At 45.6% G+C, this 8529-nt stretch overlaps 1 long non-coding RNA gene across 1 annotated transcript; it reads right to left on the bottom strand.

The window, feature by feature from the left end:
• Positions 1 to 656: 656 nt before the first annotated feature.
• Positions 657 to 2094, bottom strand: LOC119308646. The gene is made up of 3 exons (XR_005150230.1): positions 1781 to 2094; positions 1186 to 1270; positions 657 to 1085 (listed from the first exon to the last, which is right to left on the bottom strand). It is a non-coding gene; the product is annotated as an uncharacterized LOC119308646 (long non-coding RNA).
• Between the last annotated feature and the right edge of the window lie 6435 nt (positions 2095 to 8529).

Here is an 8529-nt window from a genome sequence, read left to right as displayed (position 1 = left end):
AAACGATGACTACATCGAGTGAATGATAAGGAGGTTAAAGAACATTGAGTCATAGATATAGCATTAGAAAGGAGATATGAATGGCGCATATACCGATGATTTCATGTTCGGAATAATGTGTTTTCCATTGACATGACCCTGTCGAAAATTGATCTGACATCGAAAAAACCGAATGATATTACCACCCTTTGTTTATTTGATTGAAAGTGGTTTTCCCTACATTATTCATTCCTTTTTGGTATCATCAGCATCGGCAAGAAGCTTATTTGCCTTCTTTTTTCCATTTCTGATGCACAACATCGTCAATTATTAATTGCAAGGTGTGTGTTTGGCCGCTGAATTAGAAAAAAAATGTTCTCCTAATGCTAATTATTGATCCTAATACTTAATGATAATCTCTTTTCAGCGCAAGTAATTATAACTTGAGGTCCAAGTGGGCTCATTTTATAGTTGGAGAAAATAGCTATAAAAGTAGACAAAAGTGGGTTAAACAAAAGAGGTGAGAAACCAAAATGGGATTATGAGGATCCACAGCAATGGCAAATACAAACGCAAAAGAGGTGAGAAACCAACATAATCTTCGATAGCCACTCTACAGTAATATTGCGATATGGAAAATTGAAGAGCAAATCTCAGTTGTACATATATTTCCTCATTATTTTTACGCACAGCAGCCGGATGGCATCAAGTTTCAGCAGCTCAGACTCAATCCTATAACATTTTGAGCTTTTCATCGGTCAACATAGATGTTTACAAGACAAGGACAAATAGCATAACCAATCAGGACAGTTGACTGATTCACTTCTAGATTAGGAGACAACCATTTAGAAATATCTAGCATGGACCAGACACTACTGCTAATAAGACTCATGCCCTAGCATCCCACCGCTCATGTCGTAGCCCGCATCGTCATCTCCGATATGATGCTCAAGCAAGCAGGTACTTCTCAAAGTCCTTGAGGTAATCCAGGAGCACCACGAATGGTGAAGAGAAGGAACCCACCAAAGTAGCTGCTACTACCACCTCTCCTTTGCCGAAACGGAACCCACAGCTTCCATCATCCAGTTTAGGCCCTTGAACTTCCCCTGAAACGGTAATCAATATACCACAAGCAAAATTAAGTCAACTACCTGCTCCGATGAACTCGGTTAAGTTTGCAGTGTGAGAACAAAAAAGAAAAACCACCTTTGGGATCAGATCGTTTGACGGTCGCGGTTGAAGATTTGCACTAGACACTCTGGGTTTGAGTAGCATTGCATCTGCTTAGTCTCTGAAGCAAATAGAGTTGTCAGAAAAAAAGGGATCAACAAAGGATCTGATAGTGAAGCGGGCCATCAGCAATTTATTATCAGTGTAAGACGACAATAGCCGCTCAAACCTGGGCATAGATTGTAGTTCTCTGCACATTAAAAAATCACAAATAAATATGACAATAGCTGACCATAAGGTTGTACATGCCAGCCTTAGATGGGTTGCAAAAGCCGGTAAAGACGTATTTTTAGTCTTGAAATAAATCCTAACATCACAACACATGCGAGACCTAGTGGAAGCATAGAAATCTAAAAACGAAAATTAGCATCCTTGCTGCAAAGATTATGTAGGTGCTGAAATTTGTGAATAAGTATCATCCAACATAAGTAGTAATTGTGACCCTGCATCAACTTGAACTGGGGGATAAACCATGATATGGGGCAGACACTGATTTGAGTAAAAAAAAAAACACGCTCTGGCAGCTGCTGTGTTTGCAGGTTTGTAATACGAATTGCCAAAAAGAAAATACCTAGGGCATGCAGATTGAGGACGTATCACGTATGCCAATAGTAGCTGGAGTCTGTGGCACATAGTGCCGCCGGTGACGACGTGTGATTGCCGCTCACGCATGATGGGGTCGAACTGCCCGCAACCGCGTCCAACTCGGCGCCTGCTGCAGCTGCGGCCTGCGTGTACTCCAGTGAAGTGGAATGGAGGCCGCATCGAGAAGTGGGGCGGTGGAGTGGATCTGATCTGAGTGGCGACGTCGGATAGATCAGGGCCGACGCGGTGGAATTGTGAGCTCGACGGCGAGAGGTTGGAAACAAGGCGATTAATTAGGGAAAGAGATTTGGGGGAGATAATGGGATAGGGGTGCGTGGAATCTGTCCTGGTCCACTCCCTTTTACAAATTAATGACGGATTTATCCTTTCACAAATTAATTGGTCCCACATAAATTTTGTAATGGCCCCACCATTATATGTAATTTCCCGTAATTTCTAATTCGTAACTCCTCGTAACTCTGATTTTCCCACCGTCAGATTAGGGTGAATGGACGGCTCCTAAAATCGCCAATCACCATAACAGTTGTATTATGAGTAACAATTTTCTATATCTACACCTAAACATCATTACGTCCATCATTAAGCATATACATAACTACACGGCTACACCTTTTTTCGAGAAGGAGGATAACTCTCGGTCTCTGCACGCAACCAACTTATTACTATTCAACCGAGTCTTTCCACTTGAATATATGGATCAACCCGAAGCCATCTATCTCGCGAACAAAGTCGCAATACCTACAATCTTGATATTGTGTCTGTACCGCATGAACATGCACTATCTAATCTGGCGGCCTCACGCAACTGCACGCATCAGGCCAAGAGCACCACACGGTCTAGCCAACCGGTAGCGCACACCGCATGCGCACGCTCTTGATCCGCCGCTGCCATCTTCGACTATCCCATCTCCAGGAGTGATCAACACATTGACCGTGCCGGGCCCAACTGCTGTCGGCGCCACCACGATGCCGGACAACGCCACCAGCCTATGTGTGTCCATCAGCCCGCGTCCAACACCGAGACTCCACTATGCCACACCGTCGAGACCCGTCGTCTTAGATGCGGTAGATACAACACTGCTCCACCTATTGGCCCCTTCAGTCAGTACTTGCTCCAAAACAATGCCCTCAAGATGGGCACCAAAATTTCCATCATCATCCGATCCGGGAGACCCAGATCTAGAGTTTTCCCTGAAGTAGATGCCACTGGAGGGAGACGGGCAGGTCATCTGTTGCTGCCAACGAGCCATGCCCACCAGGCCACCATCACAATGCTCTCACGATGATGCCTTCAATAAGAACACGACGCCCAGAACATCATCGCCTCCCACCGCAGTTAGGGTTTTCACCCAAGTAGCAGTGTGGTGGGAAGAGGTAGGGCAGAGTAGATCGACTGACATCTCTAAGAATAAAACCGGCGTCCTCGGGCGTCGTCACCGTCGCGGCCGGTCGTAGCTAACCATGGAGTTATCCTGGTCTGGACCCCCCCACCCGTTCCGCACACAACCCTGTGACCGGCTAGACGAGCATGGCCAAGATCTGGCCGAGGTGAAATGCACCAAGTCGGGACGAGATGCAATTGTCAGATCTGGCGTTGTCGACTGCCGGGGCAACAAGCTCTGTCCCCACCTGCAGGTTAGCTGCCGGTCGCCCAACCTGGCGACCTGCAACCCGCCAGCCCCTCCTTGCCACAGGAGAGGGTGGCCACGCTAGAAGGCCGCCACCCAAAATCTGAGCTCTCCGTTCCAGATTGGGAGGAGCATTCCTGGCGTCGGCCTCATGTGGCAGCAAGGAGGGAGGGAGGAGATCGAGGGACTGGCGGTGGATGGAGGAGGCAAAATTTCGTGTTTTGACCTTTTTTTCAAAACGAATTCGAGATCTGACCCTACTTTGCAAAAAAATTGAGATCTGACCCTTTTCTTACCGCCAAAGCCCCTGGCGGTAAGGTATAACAGCCTACTGCCAAGGCCCCTGACGGTAGGGTATAACAACCTACCGCCAAGGCCCCTAGCGGTAGGTTTGTTTTTTTCCTAAGTATGGAACACAGTGTATGCTCGCACCTACCGTCGGGCACCTTGACGGTAGGGTTGTAAGGCTACCGCCAGCCTGTATGGCGGTAGGTGTGTTTCCTACCGCCAGAGGCCTTGGCGGTAAGAAAAGGTCAGATCTCAATTTTTTTTGCAAAACAGGGTCAGATCTCGAATAGGTTTCGCAAAAGGGTCAAAACGCGAAATTTTGCCGTGGAGTCACCCTCGCGTCTCCCTGGGCCTAGATTCTACACCTAGATTGTACGCAAGACCATGTTGTTATATAAAGAATTACTCCCTCCATCTCATAATATAAGAGCATTTTTGACAGTAATGTAGTGTAAAAACACTCTTATATTACGGGACGGAGGGAGTATCGTTTATTAGAATTGCTACTAGTAGTACCCTCGGAGTTAAATAATTGTACAAGCGGTTGTTGAGGTGTAAAATCAACAACACACCCGGCCGATAAATACACATCGAATCACTCCTTTGCACATACCTACACGGTCACAACGAGTACAGAAGCTAAACACTTACGACTTACAACACACACCTGGCCTATAAAATACACGTCGAATCAGTCCTTTGCTGCTATTGGGTGTATATAGAAGTGGCCTAAGAGGATGATGGTCATCTATTGCTAGGCATGGGATGCGTCGGGAATGTGAGCCCAAGCTGAGAGCACGCACGCGAGCGGATCCAACAAGGTTTTGCTGCCAGCGTTGGCTAGTGGAATTCCTCGGTTACACGCACTACAACTTTTTGATCAAATCATCCTATATGCCGAGATCACACTGATCACTTCCACGCTGACGGTCGAGCAGTACATCATGCACGTGTTGCCCTGGCACCAAATACATGGTGCAGGTCAACCCAGTCGTGCCATCACTCTTAGCAAGCCACTACACGGGAAGAAGGTGATAGTAGCATATGATGTTCCTCTCGTTGGAGATATGTGATGATAACACTCTGTAAATTGCAGCGTTTCAAACTAATTTTCACCCCATGTCAGAAAAGTCTCGAAACCATCTATTGTGGGCCTGTCGAGCAGTTCGTGTGGTCTTTTGCGACTTGTTCAGTTTTCATTTTCTTTTGAGAGCCGGGCCTGCAAGAATTTTCTTTTACAAATGGATCTCAAACTGGCACGCTCTTCAAAATAGCAAAACTTGCGACAAGCCCTCGCAGGCCTAAAAGCATTACATATATACAGAACTACAGGCATTCTCTGTTTCTTAAGTAGAAGCAAAAGACAGGAACACTGCCGCTCAACTAAAGCAGTGGCAACGAGATACTTACAAAGTTCAAAAGAATTACAGGTAGTATCTCTCTTGCCATCTAAGCAACAAATGCAATTAAATCAAGGGTTGTATATACAGGTGGGCGTCAACTCGGACGATAAGAACTTTATATCACCTTGCTATTAAAAAAGGAACAATTGTATTGGTGCCTCTAGTTGGGTCACGCTCGACTGATTTGCCCCTAGTTTTTCAACAATTGCGGTTTTGCCCAGCTCACTTCACTCGCCTTGTGTTTTTGCCCTTCCGGGGCGGTTCTGACCAATGAGCAGTCGCCACGTGGCGAACCGTGATTGGTCGGAACAGCCCCGGAAGGGCAAAAACACAAGGCGAGTGAAGTGAACTGGGCAAAACCGCAATTGTTGGAAAACTAGGGGCAAATCAGTCGAGCGTGACCCAACTAGGGGCACGAATGCAACAATCCCATTAAAAAAAATCTCATCTCGTACAACATATAAGCATATGTATACTACAAATATGCACTTGCGGGGTACACCGACAGAAGGATCAGCAAATTGTGGAAACTCGCAATATTTCTGCATAAATAAAGGCTGCAACTACTACATCTTGATATCGCCTTTACGCTGGCCGAGGAGAGACGGCCGGTATAGGGATTGGCGTTGTGCCACCTCAATTATTTCCCGTGGATCGGACATTGATTCATCGTGTATCGCCTCAAGAATGGAATTGGTACCAACCCCCCCTGCAAGTGCGTAAGTAGTACAGAAAATTCAGACAGTTGTAGAGACAATAGGACTGTAATAACAAAAGAAAAAGGGAAATTTTACGGTGCATCATAATACACCAAATCACGTGTATTATATGGGCGATCTAATGGATTAGAATAACTGGGCCTTTTTTAGCCCAAGGGTATTTTCGACCTAATTTTTTTGTACCTTTAATCGGCCCAATTAAATCCAGGGGTATTCTCGTCCGAATTTTTTTGATTAAATTAATTGCATTAATAAAACACTTCATTATAGAGGTCCAATCATCGTGCGTACTCTTTTGAAATTTGGTTCGAGTGGTTCGTCCTCTTTCCTCCTCTCGAGCCCTAACCTCAGCGCCCTTGATCGCCGCCGATCGCCGCCAACCGCACTCACCGTGTCACTCCTTCCTCCTGCTCCTACTCCCCCCTCCCCCCTCCATCGCAAATCACCCCACTCGGGTCGCGGCGCCAGATCTTCCGACAAGCCTCCCCTCCTTCCCCGAGCGGACGCCACCTTCCCCGACCTGAGAGGCCACATCATCCTCATCGACGTGCATCAACTGTTTCACGCCGGATCTTTGCTGTAAGTGCCTAGCCATCTCAAATCTTTGCTGGTCCCTTATGCATATAGTACCAATAGGGGTCGGATTTGATTAGGGTTTAGGATATGTCATGTGAGGTTTAGGGTTTATGGTTTCAGAAAGTTGTGATGAGATTTTGATTAAAAGGGAATGTAAGTTGGATTTAGCTAGGACATGTTGATCTAGTTAGTTAGGGTTTATGGTTTCAGAAAGTTGTGACAAGATTTTGATTCAAAGGAAGTGTAAGTCGGATTTAGCTAGGACATATTGAAGCACTTAGTTAGGGTTGTGTGCCATGAGAATTTGTCAGCCGATTTGGATTTAAAGAAAGTTATTTTGGATTTAGTTAGGAGATGCTTTTGAATTGAGTTTCGAGATATTTTGGATTTAGTTAGGAGATAATTATTTTTGTATGGAGTTTGGAGATATTTTTGACTTATTGAGGAGATAATTTGGATTTAGTTAGGTGATAATTTTGGATTCAGTTAGGACACAATTTTGAATGGAGTTTGCAGATAATTGATCTATCAGGGGACTTGAAAGATTCGTGCACTTTGGATTTAGTTAGGAGATCATCAGTTACAACAAGTACAATCAATTAAATATTTCTGGATTTAGTCAGCGAATATTTTATACTTACTTACAGCTTTTGAAGGACTGAGTTTGGTACATGAATCCGATATGAAAAATTAAATCAATTATTTAGGCAGAGTATTGCATAATTATTATGTATGCTATCCATCCGTAACATTGACTATCTGTTTTCGTTGGCAGCATAACGACATGGATGATAAAGGCAACGATGGCAAAAACTTGGGGAATAGAGGCAAGGATGACAAGGACATGGATGATAGACGAAACGAAGGCAAATGAATGGATGGTATGCACACGGATGATAACGATAATGAGGATGCAGGCAAGGATGGCATAGACCTGGATGATGTACACATGCAAGGTAAAGGAATTGATATTAAAGGCATGGTTGGTTCAGATCTGAATGAGTGTATGGAATACATAGAGATTGTGAACAAGACTTTTAGGACTGAGGAAGAAGCCTACATATTCTACGTAGGCTATGCGAGAAAAAAAGGGTTTGGTGTTAGAAAGGATGATCTGAAGTACATGGGTCCGGGTCCGAAACAAAATGCATACAGAAGGACATACAAGTGCTGCAAACAAGGATGGTGGACCCTTAAGCACTTTAACAGAGTTGATAGAAAAAGAACACTGAGGGGTCTTTCTCGGTGTGGGTGTCCCGCTCTTTTTCAGGTTGAGCTACAAGATAGTAGTGGCCTCTGGTTCATTCGGAATTTGGTGGACAAGCATAACCATCTGTTTGTCCCTGTTGACCTGACTCCGTACTTATCGGCTCATCGTAGAATGGCTGACGCACCAAAGGCCGATGTCATCGAGTATGTTGTTGGTGGACTTCAAACACATCAGATTATGAATGTAATGGAGAAGAATGTCGGAGGTCCCGACAAGCTTGGATTTATAGATCGATACCTATACAACCATGCACTACTAGGGAAAACCTTATACACAGAATCTTAGTAGCAGCGCGGTTTAAAAACAAACGCTACTGCTAATTAGCAGTAGCGAGCTTGACGAAAGCTCGCTACTAATAACGCGGTAGCAGTAGCGCCCTAGATGAAACAAGCGCTACTACTATAATTGCCACGACTTGCCTCCAGGCTAGATATAGTAGTAGCGCCCTTCCCTGGACGCGCTGCTGCTAAAGTACTTAGTACCAGCGTTTTTCTTCAAAACTCGCTACTATTAAGTATTGCACCTAATTAAGTTTAGACTTATCAGTAGCGTTTTTATGTAAAACACGCTATTGCTAAGTTAGCTATAGTGCGCTTACTAAAGTGCGCTACTGCTAGTTCGACTTAACCACCCGCGGGCTCAAAATTTTGCTAAGTCCTCCATTCCCTCCTGTTCCCCTACTCCTCTATCGCCACCGCCCGAGCCTGCCCTCACCGCCGCCGCCCGAGGCCACCCTCAACCTCATCGCCGCCGCCCTCCGCCACTCTCGACCTCACCGTCGCCGCCCTCGACCTCACCGCCGCCGCCCTCGATCTCACCGCCGCCGCCCGA

The sequence above is a fragment of the Triticum dicoccoides genome, chromosome 1B (assembly GCF_002162155.2).
Source record: "Triticum dicoccoides isolate Atlit2015 ecotype Zavitan chromosome 1B, WEW_v2.0, whole genome shotgun sequence".
Classification (NCBI taxonomy): domain Eukaryota; kingdom Viridiplantae; phylum Streptophyta; class Magnoliopsida; order Poales; family Poaceae; genus Triticum; species Triticum dicoccoides.
The sequence above is the reverse complement of the archived record's forward strand: the minus strand, read 5'-3'. Positions and strand labels throughout refer to the sequence as shown.